This window comes from Anopheles maculipalpis, chromosome 3RL, assembly GCF_943734695.1.
Source record: "Anopheles maculipalpis chromosome 3RL, idAnoMacuDA_375_x, whole genome shotgun sequence".
NCBI lineage: Eukaryota > Metazoa > Arthropoda > Insecta > Diptera > Culicidae > Anopheles > Anopheles maculipalpis.
Genome location: NC_064872.1, coordinates 87,818,822 through 87,833,341, shown reverse-complemented (window position 1 = coordinate 87,833,341; position 14,520 = coordinate 87,818,822). Strand labels below are relative to the sequence as shown.

Here is a 14,520-nt window from a genome sequence, read left to right as displayed (position 1 = left end):
ACACTGGTTGATGATGCTATAAACACTAACAAACACACACACGTGCGCGTTTAGAAACTGCTTCGGGGCGAAAGCTTATTTACGGGATTCATGTGCGCTGCGATGATGATGGTGATGATGGACTCGCTAGAAAAAGGACTCACTGGTCGTATACCTATCCGAACACATCCGGGGCTTCTGATGTGGGTTATGGGTTTCGGCACACAATTCCTTTCACTGGGTAATGGTGTGTGAGTGTGTGCGTGTGTACATATGTGTGAGCCTGTGTCCCCTGTAAATAGGTCCGCACGTCGTGTCAAACAACTCAGGGACAACAACTTTATTCAGCAACGGAACCCGAGAAACGCATGCCTTACCCACAACACTGGGTCGTCACCTGGGTATCTCGTTGCAGGAAAAAGAAAAAACATCTCCATCCTTCACAACCAGCACAGGAACCAGCTGCCGACAGGTGGAAGTTAATTTCAACGGCTACAAAAGTTCGTACTTCGCACCTTTCGCTTGACGTTTTGCCTGTTGCTTCGGGGTACGGAGCAAGCTTAAGGACCCAAGGATGGACGACCGTGTGCAGTTTTTACACGATGTCATAACATCAGCTATAATCGACAGCAGAATTTATCGATTTTCTTTCTCTTTTTTTGGCAGTGGAAGGGCGCAAAAAAGGATTAAAAACTTTGTCGTCCGATGAGAAGCTTGTGGTGGTCGGGTGTATTGGAGATGGGATTATCCTTATCACACTACGTGGAACATGTCAGAAAAGATCAATCGTGCTGTTTGACTTACAATGGTTTTAATATTTTGAAAATTAATACGATCGTCATACAAAAAGGATTATTATGGGAAAACAAGCCCAACATGAACGAAAAACCAAAACATATTATGAGAAAATATTATTTATTCTTACCCTTTTGCGTTCAAAAATTATTATGTCTCAATTTTGCAAAAATTGTCCACAAAATCGATCGGAATGCAAATTCAACCCACAAAGGTAAGCAAAAAATACAACTTTACTTGCAAAACACTTCGGGTTTGGGGTGATTTTTTTTATTCAGCTCAGCCTCAAACAAACAAAAAACGGATCCTCTTCACCACCCACGTCAGGTTTTAATCCTTTGAAACAGACGAGAGAGTAATTGAATCAGAACCGTTTAATACCGCAAATCCTTCTGCATCCAGCGCATATTGGCATCGCTTCCCGAACCTTCCCCCCCACTCGGCTGACGACCCTTAAACCCTTCCCCCCCTTAGAGAATCCGACAGCCTACATCTTCTTTGTTTGCTACTTTACGGCACACTGGCGGAGTTTTGTTTGCAAAATGGCGCTTGTCAAGTGATTCATTATGCGCTTCAAAATGTGAAACCTTACTTGACGGTGCGAGATGAAAATTGGAAAATTTTGATTTTGTTTTGAATTGGTATAATATTCTAAATAAATGCTAGATGAAACTGTATTATTGTTGAACAATTTACAATCTATTTCACACTCACACTAAAAGTATAGTTTACACAATTTTTAATCTAATAAGGCCTACGATGGGTTTAGCTTTTTTCTCCAAATCTTTGACCAAGTATAGCTCATTATCAAGGGGATTTTGGTATGAACCCTATTTGTAACCGACCCAAGTATTTTTTTGTTTTCAAAAAAAGGAAAAAAAAGAAACATAAAAAAACACCAAATATTCGCGAATGTTTTTCAAGTTCACAAAAACTTGAATCTTTTTCGTGACAAACATTGGCAAAAAGGGCCCGGTCAACCACAAAGGCTCGAAGCCAAACGGTCGCTTCGTTCGAGAACAAGTGAGAAAAAGTTGTTAATTACAAAACAACTACAATAAAAGTGAGCAAGTTAGCAAGAGGGAAAAACCTGTATGAAGTGTTTACCTACACACAACATCAGCCACACGCACCAAGGTTATTGGTGAGGCAAAAAAGGGCCATTTTTTCTCCTTTTTTTCCATGCGACCGAAAACAAATTATACTAATGAGATTTTTTGTTCAATTATTTTTTCTTCCGTTTACTGAACTGCATGAATGTACTTGGAGAAGACTGGTTTAGTAAATGAGAAAAGCGGCGACGAGGAAAAAAAGGAAACTCTTTATGAAAAATTAAAATTACAACAAGTGTAATTGCAGAGGTTAGTGTGGATCCTTCCAGGAAGAACAATGGATTATAAAAAATACACAAAAAGCATTCACAAGCGTTCATAAGAGAATAAGATAAATGAGAAGTTCTAAAACCAAATGTAAATGGCAAGTTCGTAAATTACCGGTTTGTTGTGCTTTCCGACGGAAATAGGAAACGGATTGCTCCAAAGAACACCTTCAAGTGTGACACTGCAACACACTGCTCGCTTTCTCTTTCTACCTACTAGGCGTTGCTAAAATAGCCCACAACAGTCACACTCTGCACTCAAACAAACTGCTTTTTTTCTGTACTTTGTTATTACTCTACACTTATTCACTTGTCAAAATGTGCTGTAATTGGAGTAAAGCATATCATCTACATTTTATTACAATTTTCATATAACAACATCGACGGTGACGTCACAATTTCACTGTTTTGCTTGGCGATCGTTAGGCACTTCTCGAAGTTTCCACTTTTTCTCCATTTTCCTTCAGTTTTTTGTTCTGTTTCACAGGTAGGTGCCACGGGAATTTATTTTTGCACCTTGTACAATTTTTTATCCTCTCACCGTACACAATTTATTATATCATAGCCCAACGACACGACATAAAGCGGCGACCCATACACGATAGGGTTCCAAAAACATAACCGCAAAAAAATAACAGGAAACAGAACCGACATAATTTTGAAAATGAAACGAAAAGAACCAGGACAAAATGAAATGAAATACAAAAAAACAATAGAAATATGTGCTGCAGTTTGGCAAATTGTTTCGGGTTTTCTTTTTTACTCTCATTCTTGATTTACTCTTGCTGGTACCAACTACCCCACGTGGAACTAGTAATGTGTCCTTTTTGTCCGAGAACGGTATGACCAAATAGTCGTGTCGCCGATATGGCGACCAAAATAGATTAAAAGCGCTTTTCCTGCTTGCCTCATGATCCAAGATGACCAGGTCTGACCCTGCTGGTTAGCCATTTTTTCGGGACTGGGCGTACATGAAGCTTGCGAACTTTGGCTCGACTGTTGGCAAAGTCCTCTCGATCGTGACCTCAGGCCGGTCGGCACCGGTACGAAGGGAAAGCTACTTCCCCGTCCCTGGAGGAGGCAACCCCTGGCCAGGCAAAGCACGTCCATTCCGTACGCTTCTCCGTTCACAATCAGAATCATGCTTCGAACCGCTACTACAGCACTATTCCATTTCTGTTCGAGTGATTCGAGTGTATACAAAAGCGAGAACAAAATATTTATCCGCAGAACGGATAGAACACACACACACAATCACACCACGATAGGGAGAGAGAGCAATTCTGCAACGAGATTCTTTCGAGCGCCTCTTTATCCTTTCGTGGCGTCCATTTTTAGCAGTCAGCAACCAACAAAAACACAGCCCCATTGGAACCTCAAGCAGTATGCGCGGTGACCACGCCGGTACTCCTTATGTTTGTGGCATCGGTAACAGTTCGATGGAGGGAACGAGCAGAATAACTGCAGAGGACAACTCACAACAACAAGCGCTTTATGTTTGGCTTTTCCTTTGCTCCTTCACACTCCACAACAACTATGCCAAGAGACGGGAGTCTGAAGTCACTTGCCGCTTGGATTTTTGTAGAAGAAGCAGGACAAATTGAATTTCGCAAGACGCAGCAGATAACGATTGTCGATTAAGAAGCACGCTACACCACACTCGGTTCGGTTCGGTTCACCTATCGGCACCAAGGAAGACCCTATAGCATTAGCTCGATTATATTGAGCACGAGAAGCGATGGATTGAGTTAGCAGTGTACTAGGCCAACAGCCATCGCCAAAAAAGAAGAAACCTTTTGCTATTTCCGTACAATGTCTCCACAAACTTCCGGGTGCGATAAGAACGAACCCCTTTCATTGGCATTTTTTGGGCAACAGCTTTGAGCTGTTGAAAAACGTTCCAAACGTGCCTGCTCATATTGTTGGCCATTATGAAGGTTGTCCGCGCGGGAACTTTTCATTCCCATAACCGATGTGGCGCCATTTTAGCGATTAACTTGCCGATTGTTTCTGTTGCTTAGAAAATCGGTATAATGGAAACCATCATAACATACTGAAAAGATTACTCTCTATTTTAAGAAGCCCAATTCACGAGAAATCGTTTTCATGGATGGAAAGAGAAATAGAATTAAAAATACTTGTCTCTCCACAAGGACTATATAAATCCTGAGCGAACGTAATCGAGCGACACAAAGGTAGATTTTTGGGATAAATCACACACGAAACCAACCTTTTCCGCACAGCTACTGCAGACTTTGAGCTCTACATTATGCAACCACCACCCAAATACACCGCTCTTTAGCGTGACAGCAAAATGGAATTCTCCGACGCGAAAGAATGTGTGCAGAGAATGAAAAGAACCACGCTACAAAGGACTCCGCCATCAATCCGGAACGTGGTGGAGCCTACGATCCGCATCACAGGACTCGTCGTAGTCTTCCACCGTTCCTCCAGACTGCAAGCTACTGGCGCAATAAATCGTCTCCATTCTAGACGTGCGACTGAGTAGCGTTCTTTCGACGACTTTCGAGCCTTGCCCCGGATGAACCGGACGAAAGCCTGGTACAACCATTAGTGCAGCACAATGTGTCACCCGGTGAGTGTCCGGGTCGGTTGACTTCGGGGCCTGGCTTGATCTTGGGTGTATGCAAATAATGGCAGAAACACTTCACGAACGTCTGTCTCGGTGCAGGAAGGCACTGGTGATGGGTCCGGCCGGCTTTCATCATCATTCTTCGACGACCACGACGACGACACCTCCATGTGTACGAGGGCACGTGCGAATAGGGAACACCATCTTGTCACACCAGCACTACAACAAAACACGAACCAAAGGCTGGCGCAAACGTGTACCAACACAAAAAGTCCCGTGTATGGACACCTGTAAATGGGCAGGCCGTTCCTTTCGTTGGTTCCGCTCCCGCCACCAACCTGAAGAATGCTGACGAAGCATTAATGCAAATTTCTGATCGTACTTCCCTCGCTCGACAAGTGGACATACACACACACACATCTCTTTCAATACAACCCAAAGTGCCTTTTCTGTCTATTGTGCCGTCAAAAGGAATGCTTTCCAGGCGCGATACGGGATTTAATTTCTTCTCCTATAACCTCCCGAGACTGGGGCGGGCGGGAAAAGTCCTGTTTCCGTAGGCCACGAGCCTTTTTATCATCGAAAAAGCAAGCAGGCGTGAAGCTATCCCCACCGGCGACGAATGTCGAAATCGGAATAAAGTGTACTGCTGCGAGACATTTGTCACGGGCATCGAACAATACACATGCGATGCCACGATTCCCGATGGTCGCTCGTTCCAAACTCGACTGTGTCGATGATTTTATCTCTTCCTTTTTGTGTTCACGGCATCCCGGGGTGGAAAAACACCTGCAAAATATCGATCAGATTTCCACGCGCGCGATGATGTGTTGAATTTTTGATTCGCTTCTTGGTAAACTACCACCATGGCCATGGGTAAGGCGGGCAGCGTAAGGTTTTCCACCGTACACATCCGGTGTCAAACGGTTTGTGTCGCGCGTAGCATTTTACTTGCATCGATTTGGGAATCGTCAACCTGTGTGTATTCTCGAAAGGCGAAGAAGCACACCAAATCACTCCAGCACCAGTGACTTGGGGAGTGTTTTCACCGAACGCGCTTGACACATGGACTGTTGTTGCTGGAAAGAATTATTTATGGGCGAGATTCGGCAAGATGCCGAACGTGATACAATTGAAAGTACGATGGCGTATTTCACTGTGCCAGTGACAGCACACCGAGCCATGATACATAAACAAATACTTCATACCGGAGCCGAGTGGTTTCGTTTGATTTTTTAAAACTTTTCTCCTCTTTATGCAAAGAACAATATTTTTCAAAATAAAGAGAAAAGTCCCGCCCGTGTTTCAAGCGGGTTTATTATTCTGTCATGCAGAAACTCACACTTTTGCAAACTGCTTTTATTCAGCAATCAAAACTGTTTGCATTCGAAATTGAGCAATATTGACACACACTCACAAATACGCAAAGAGTTAAGTGGAGCGCTCGGGTATCCAAAAATTCTTAAGGTCACGGCAATGGCTTCAAACAACTCGCCAAACAAGCAGCACCTGGTGCAGCAGCAAAAGTGGAACGCCAAAATCACCGTCAAGTGGTAAAAGTGCCGTATACACGGATCGAACCCAGGTGAAGGTGCACTGAGTGGACGCAAAATAGCGCGACAAAGTTAAACAGTCAAGGACGCAACACGCCGACTACGCTGAACGCAGCAGCAGGTCTAAAGTCAACTTTCAACTCGTCAAGCGTCATTCCTGAGCGCTGCAAGCTACAGCAGCTGACAACCGGTTGCGATAGAGAAAGGTAAAGGTTCCTCCTACCGTTTACAGGCTTCCCGTAAGGCACTAAACTAGTAATTGAGGGGAGTAACCGGATCGGATTAAGAACTTGCAATTTTATTGCCAGTTAAACGGGGTGTATTGAATACACCTGGCAAGGTCCCGGAGAGTTGATTGTTGTTGACTTATCGTGCCCGGGTATTTCGGAGTCATTTTACTCTTCTGCTGAACTGAACCGATTTTTCTCGAGAATCTATCTATGGTTTTCTGTCCAGGAAGTAACAAAGAAGCAACAAATTTTAAAAGGAAACAACTGAGATTGTCTTCATCACGAAGGTTTCGCTATCAATACTGCCCTGGCCTGTCTATCAAGATCAAGACCGGTTGTGCGAAGGTGAATTGATCCTAAAATAGTTCTACGTTCCCAACGTTCCCTACAGGCCTGGAGACTGCAGACGATGTTAATACAGCATGATCCGCGTTCCGATACTCCACCATTCACCCAGGGGACCGATGCTCAAGGCACCGTCATACTACATAAAAAGAACTTTCTTGCCGTTTTCTTGATACACATTCCTTTAACCACTGATGAACCTTCCAGCGAAAAAGGGAACATCTTCTACCGTTAAGGTACAACGTACCCGACTTCACTAAGCATTTTCGAACGTACAAAGAAAAGCGACGGCATGGGCAAGAAATCGATCGCAAACTTGCTCACCCAACCTTCTACGTGCACTAATCAAGAACGGAGAAAAATCATAACCACCCTCTCTCTTTAACTCTCTTTCGCTCTCTATTGCCGATAGCTATAAGCTTTTGTACCATTATTTATTTATGAAAAAAAATGCTACTGTAAGAGTTGTTGTTCGAAGGTTCGGTACCAGCTGTTGAGGCCAGCCGAACAGGAGTGGTGAAAAAAATCAATTTCAATAACTAGATCTACACTGCTCAATGATGAGCAGCGGTAGTATCTGCAACAACAACAGCAATGGGGTGACACGTTTCAGGGAATGGACAAGCGCACACAAATGTACACCAGACGGCAAGAGGTCGCCTTTCATTTTTAATAGAAGGTGTCTGCATAAACGATCCGCACCCATACCATCAGCAGTTGCACCCTGGAGATGAAAACCCGACGACAGCGGCCACTGTACAGCATACATACAGAGCGCCCGTACGTGAGGGAGTCGTAGAAAAGATGAGATGAACTCCAAACCAAACCTTAACCCATCGCCGACGTATCGCTTTGCAAATGAAATAGGCAGCGGGATTGTATGCTCATTGCTCACCCTCCACTCCAAGCTGCCAACCAACGGTCGATCAGTAAGGAACGATGGAACGAACTAGTGGATCTGTGATGATTTTCCAAACCGGACAAACAGCACAAACCAAACCGGAGGACACAATACACATCCGATATGGGATACTGGTCTGGCTTGCAAAAAAAGGGGCCACAAAGCAAATGCTATAGCAAGAGGAGACGGTTTGAGGATTCGCAACGGGTACGGGAGACGATACACCACTTTCGGGTGCACTGGAGAAGCCCTGGAAGTTAGCAGTGCGCTGGCATAGAAAACATAAAAGTCAAAGAGAAAATATGCTTTTCATTTCGACTGATAGCCATCATCTGTTGGAGAATCTTTCTGCATGTAACCTAGATTGTTGCTGGCGTTGGATGCACGGGCATAAATCCTGGTGAGGCTATCTATTCATACGGCAAAGCTTTTTATCTGCGTTCCGGTAAGTATTGGACAGGGAAATGAGGGTATAAGGACAGGGGATGTCCGATGGACTCCGACGTATTTAGCTGATTTTTCCGGTGAGAATTATAACAGAAATGGCTTCTAGCATACTGCCACAACTAGAGCTATTGATTCAAACTTTCCGGTCAGGTTGAATGCATGTGAGCTTTAGTATTTTTTGTTGATCCCATTATTCTTCTTTCGCTTACTTTTTTTCATCTACCTTTTCAAACCCAAATAGAAAAAAAACCCGGTGCTACAGATACATCCGCTATTTAGATAGCGCATCACAGTATCAAGCTTCATATCGTTGTTATTCGAGGTGATGAGAGTGAAGGACTTCTCGATCGGCCTTGTAGACACCCATTGCCGATACGCCATAATTTAATAGACAGACAGCCATCGAACCACCATCATCATCTAGATCGGCTGATGCATGAAGAACGCTTCAATAATGCGTGAGGTGAGAATGTAACAGCAACAGAAAAAAAAACCAATTGCATCACTAGAACGGGGCATTAGTGCCGGCACCCCTATTTTGCCCATTACAACGGCGACGGCTCACGTGCGTTTACAAACACGATACACCTACCCCCCCACCACCCTGCACGATAGACAATAGCAGAAGCAAGTAAGGTTAATTGAGGTTACTTTTCTCAGCCATTCCTGGGGCTCCCGTTTCCCGAACGTTCTTTCTCTCTTCCCCCTCTCATACTGGATATCTAAACTGAACTTCCGAACTCACCAATATCGTAGGTTAATTTACCACCCGTCAGAGAGCGATGGAAGCGTCAAAACCGGGGTGCTAAAAAATTGGTTTAACGACCGTAACGAATAGGCGATAATGTTGAGCTTTTTAGCTGCTTTTGTTGCCACTTGTTAATGCAGCGAACCCACGCTGCAAGTTGGCTGGTTAGGCAAATTGGTAAACGTTACAAAGTGGCGCGCATCAAACCTCAAACAGAAGGCATACGGCGGCTCATTTCGTTTCCCTGCCCACCGATAACAGGCCAACGAGGCACGTGGAAGGGAAAACGACAAAGCTGCAGCACATTTGCACAAATGTGTCGCGTAATAGTTTCTGTTTTAAACCACACAAACACACGAGAGATTAATTCCAATCAGGTGACAACGTGGCAAAAGACATCTCCACTCTCTATGTGTGCTTACGAGTCACGTACATAGAGCGACGAAAGCGTACCACCATGCTGGCGGTACTTCAATTATTCATGGTGCACCTACGCTTTGCGATACGGAGGGACGGTGCCTGGTCCCTGGAGTTCCCCGCTTCTGCTACTGTGATCGAGCCTGGGTGTCGAGTCGATGTACGCGCTATTTTTAGTCAACCGAGCGACCCACGGACGCGGGAGAAGAAAAGTACCAACGGCAAGTATGTAAATTGGTCCGGATAGCTCACACAACCCTCCGTCTTTGGGTTGGTTTGGAGCTGGATTGAGAGGCAATATTGGGGATCGAAAGGTACCGCACCGCTCGATTCGATTTGTAATCATGGCACCCGTGTATCGAACCTGGTGGTGTGTATACACACCACATGGGTTTACGTAGAGCGTCGGGTGCCGTGGGGGTGTGTATCCAGACGTTCCACTAAACTCCGATTGAAACTGGCCGCACTGGCTGGTGCGCAAACAAATGCGACTTGGACGTCCATCCAGGAACATCCAAAAAGGCGTGAACGGATGTGAAACATACCGGTTGGTGTGTTGGACATCTGGCGAAAGGTGCGGCTATGCGTGTGGGATTCACCAACTCACACCGGCAGTGGGCAGATTGTCCCAAACCAGCCCGCAGAAGTGTGAACAGACAGATGTGGGAGCAACGAACATGAGGTTACTTTAAAAAAAACATTGTTTAGAAATTTGTTGTATTGCTCGTGACAGAAAGCAACCAGAAAGTACCTGTCGTACATCAATGGGGATCGATTTCTGCCACAAATTTACCACTTAAAATGATAGTTTAACAAATTTTCAAGCTAGTACCTAAAGAGTGTCTCTTTACCCCATGCTCCCTTATCAGTAACGACCTATAAACTATCCCACGTGTTTTTATGTTGGATGTGCTTCAAACTATTATTCATTTTCTCGGTCGATATCGCCAAGATATCTTCAACAAGCTGACCGTTTATGCGTCACTGTTCAAGGTCATCAACGCATCAACAAACAATAAGGTGAAAGCCGGAGAAACTGTACCTCAACCGTAGCTTCAAGCACAAAAAAGTGGGAACCCCCATAATGGAAATGGTGAACAGCGTGTAGAGCGTAGAGATTGCTGGAGTACAAGTTTAAACTGTAATAAGATCGGTTGATAATGCTGGTACGCTACCTGCCACACTGTTAACACATCCAAATTGCACACAATTATAATTCCATGAAAGATGTAATCATCACAACCTCACCCCCCCCCCCCCCCACACCACCAGGTTGGATGGAAAATCTTACCCTTCTACTCATGCAACGTACAACACACTCCATTAAAACCGTGTGACCTTTCACGGCTTGCCACCGATGGCTTGCATATTACGCCAGGCCAGGCCACACCATTACACGAGCGTCTCATCGTGCCGCGATTAAATACTAAACGATTGCAGCCAATGTGACAAACGATTTGATCTATGACTATTAGTGCGAATTGATCGATGAGTATGAGGAATTGGAACACCCAAATATTGGTTCCTACTTCCCCCAAAAACTCGCGAGCTGTTGATAAGGCTTGCACTACACTCAGCCGAGTGACTCAACACGTTCACCGCGATAGGTTACACCCCACAAAAGGGACCACCTTATTGCGCTATCATTTTCCAAACGGCGCCCATTACAGACCTCCAAATCCGGTGAAGCAAATAAACTGCGACCGGAAAACTCCTATCGCGGCAGGCGAAATTCGATTGATAGCTTAGCCTGTCAACCGAAACCGATAGCTCACGTCCCCCTACACCTGCTGCAGCATTCGCTACTGGTTCGATTGGATCCATCAAACATTCCGTACTTATTACGATGGGTATACAGTTTGCTAATTAACTTTGCTGCATGTTTCTGAGTTGGGTGCCCTGAAAGGGGGGTCTCGATCTCGCTTTGCCTGTTGAACAACGCTGAGAGTGAAGGAAAAAGCTTAAGCTTTTTCCCTAAATCTGTCAGCCACAGCCAGCTGCGGACAAACTTTCATCCCAAAATCACCCATCAACGACACAGCATTCGGGTGGAGAAACAAAATCGATGCCAAAAACAGTGTCCCATGAAGGCTAATGCAAGAAGCCCTCTTCCCTTTTTTCCCCCAATTTACACAGAAAACGTTTATGTGTTTTTGTGAGCGTCGAAATGGTCGCTTTTGATGCTTGAAGGAAAAATGTTTTCATTGCCTATTGCCAAACACCGACACAAAACAGTTAGATAAGCACGACATTGAAGCAAAAAGGGCAATTTCTTTTACCAATAACGATCACCATCTACCCTCCCGAAAAAAAAAAGTCATGCTCTTACAGCCCCAGAAAAACCTGTCGATTATCGTCTTTTTATAACCTGCGCCTCTTCTTATCGATGGCTCGTGTGCGAGTGTTATGGAACACAATCGATTAAACAATTAATAATGCTTCCCCATTGGCCGAAGGGTAGGAAGGCGGCACAAGGGTCGTTGTCGCTGAACAACCCCCTACCACCACTTGACGTACGTGAACCTTCTCACCCCTCTTCGGGCGATGTTGGCGAGGTAAAAAGTTGCAACCAAAACATTGCAAAACATGAGCCAACAGAAGGTTCTACGTCACGGTGAAAGGAACCTAGAATGTCCCCGTAGGGGATATTGCCTGCCAGAATGGGCTGAAAATTAAAATATTTCATGCCAAGAAGTGATCGTTCCAATGGGTCGCTTTCTCTCACTCTATCTCACTCTCCTTTCCCCCTTCATTTCCCCTTCTGGTTCCTCATGGTGGATTGAGTAACATTAATTTACACACAAAGTGATTTAATTTTTTCCTTGCGGCCGTCGCCCATTACCTTCCACATTTAACAACCGGCGGCGGCGGCGGCGGCGGCGGGAAAGAACATAAATTTTCCACTTCATTGGTGTGCGTGTATGTGTGTGTTGGTAGGTGTACGAGAGAAAAAAAAAGGGGAAAAAAGAGTGTAGGACAACAAAAGTCCGACAATGGTAAACAGGTTGTACAAGTAGGGAAACAGATAACGAAAAACACCAAAACTAACAACATATCACACCCGATAATTAACAACATAAGGGACTGTTGTGCCTGCATGAGAACACTGGAAGGAAAGCGCGGGACACGAAACGTCTGATGGTAATAAAATATTTATCGATGTTCACGAACGCGCCCGTTCAGTTATTGACTTAAATCATGCTTCGTTCGCTATTTGTCCATTTCCACCGTGGCCACATCTGGATCACACGGAAAGTCATCGTGTCGGTGAGATTTATGCACCAGCACGAAACCGATTCCTTCCGTTTCATCCCTCTGTCCTCAACATCCGCTTCTCATACGTGTGTTCCAAGGGGGTACGTACGATTCGTCACTTTTGTCACGTAAAAATTTCCCTAAGCTAACCTTAAAACGTCACTGGTTAATAGCGTCGCGTTTCTGCACGACAAGTTTTGTTCGACCGGAAAAGCGACCACCACAAACCACACACTGTTGAAGTCGGAGGGAAAACCGCTCACCAGAGTCGGCAACCAAGCGCCTCCATCGTACATACAGACGACGATGGAGGATTTTTGGACGGATTTGGTTCCTTTCGAAAGGAACGAAGAATTGTTAAGCAAACACTTATAAAGGTAGGAGAGAGAAAAAACAAACTATTTCCACGACACAATAAGTCACGACACGATACACAAGGATACACAGTCCTTTTGTGTTTGTTGTTTCTTGCTGTATTTTTATATTAAGAAATTACTTTGTTTTCTTCACCACCGTTCAAATGTCGTGATGGCTGCTGTTTCTGCTCACATAGTCGAACCTGCACGAGCAAGTTAGTGATCGTATCGATTTAAAACTAATGCTTTACGATTCAGGACTTGATTCGATTGATGGTCACCTTTTTACTAAATGAACTTCAACTTCTGGTGAGTGAAACTCTTATTCCCGCAAGGAAACAACGCACAACGAATCGGGGGTTGCGAACAGATCTCCGAACGAACCGATTTATCGACAATTGCATTCACATCCACACACACGCATACACGCACACACACACAGAACACAATCGACGACGACGTTCCAGCGCGGCAGCAGAGCTCCGTACGGTGCGAAACCTCCTCAAAGACTAAAAATAAAGTGCGTGCCTATCGGCTACCGGACGCGCTCTTCGCTACGATGCTGACGAGCAGATAGGTGGACTCGTGCGGAGAAGCACGGTGAATAGCAAATGAAACGTTTGGAGCATTGCGCGCGTGTGTGCCTGTGTGTGTGTGTGTGTATGCCGATTGCGTGCCCGCGTGCCGCTGGAGGAGCGAACTTCGTCTATTCACGCGTGCATTCGAAAGCTTTCGGAGCGAAGCGTGAGAGCTTTTTTTTCGGCGAGCGCAACAATCGAGAGAAGAAGAGCGTAGCAACACGTGAGAGCAAAACACAGCGCCACGAAGAATGAACACGATTCGTGTTGTTTTTCCATCGTGAGACAAGTTCTCCCTCTCACTGAGACAACGGCTCTGCTTTCCTCACTTCGGAGCTTCGGAGCCGCTGTGTCTCACCAACACACACACACACACGCGCACGGACAGGATTTTCCACTGGGTCTTACAATGCTCTTCTCCACCATTAACCTGCTGGAGTGTCCTGTCGTGTTACTGTACACCTTTTTCTCCAGGCATTGATCACCTTTTCCACCATTTCTACCCATCCTTGCTTCTCGCTTTGGTTTACAAGAATTTTAAAAAAAGAAACCCCAAAACCCCCACCACCTGTTTTACAAATGAATGAACACCTAAGGAAATTGGCTAACCTGTGAGATGTTGATGTACCTGTGTCCGGGTTAATCCACCTGTGCCACCACCAAAATACACTCTGCTTACACGTTATAAAGATGGAGATCTTACAAACCCTTGATCAATAGCTTGAAGATATTGAACCTTGGTCAACCACGCGTTCCACACCAAACGAGACGGTACGTAGTACTAACCCGAACTTCCAAAACTTCTACTTGTAAAAAAAAACGGCAGAAACTCACTACTCTTCGTGCTGCTCGTTGTCGTTTTCGTGCAACCGTGCCGACGACTGTGCCGCGCCAAACTGTCGTCGAACTGTTACCACAAACACTCGTACATTATCCACTTCGCTC

At 45.0% G+C, this 14,520-nt stretch overlaps 1 protein-coding gene across 2 annotated transcripts in view; it reads right to left on the bottom strand.

The window, feature by feature from the left end:
• The window catches only part of LOC126563088 (neuronal calcium sensor 2), a 62,053-nt gene extending 47,759 nt beyond the window's left edge, over positions 1 to 14,294 (bottom strand). The window contains exon 1 of one of the 2 annotated variants that reach the window (XM_050219703.1): positions 14,185 to 14,294. The gene's annotated coding sequence lies outside the window, so the exon portion shown is untranslated. Of the gene's footprint in view, positions 1 to 2,267; positions 2,340 to 14,184 lie in introns of those variants that run through there. The other variant, XM_050219701.1, reaches the window with a different exon arrangement.
• Positions 14,295 to 14,520: the final 226 nt, after the last annotated feature.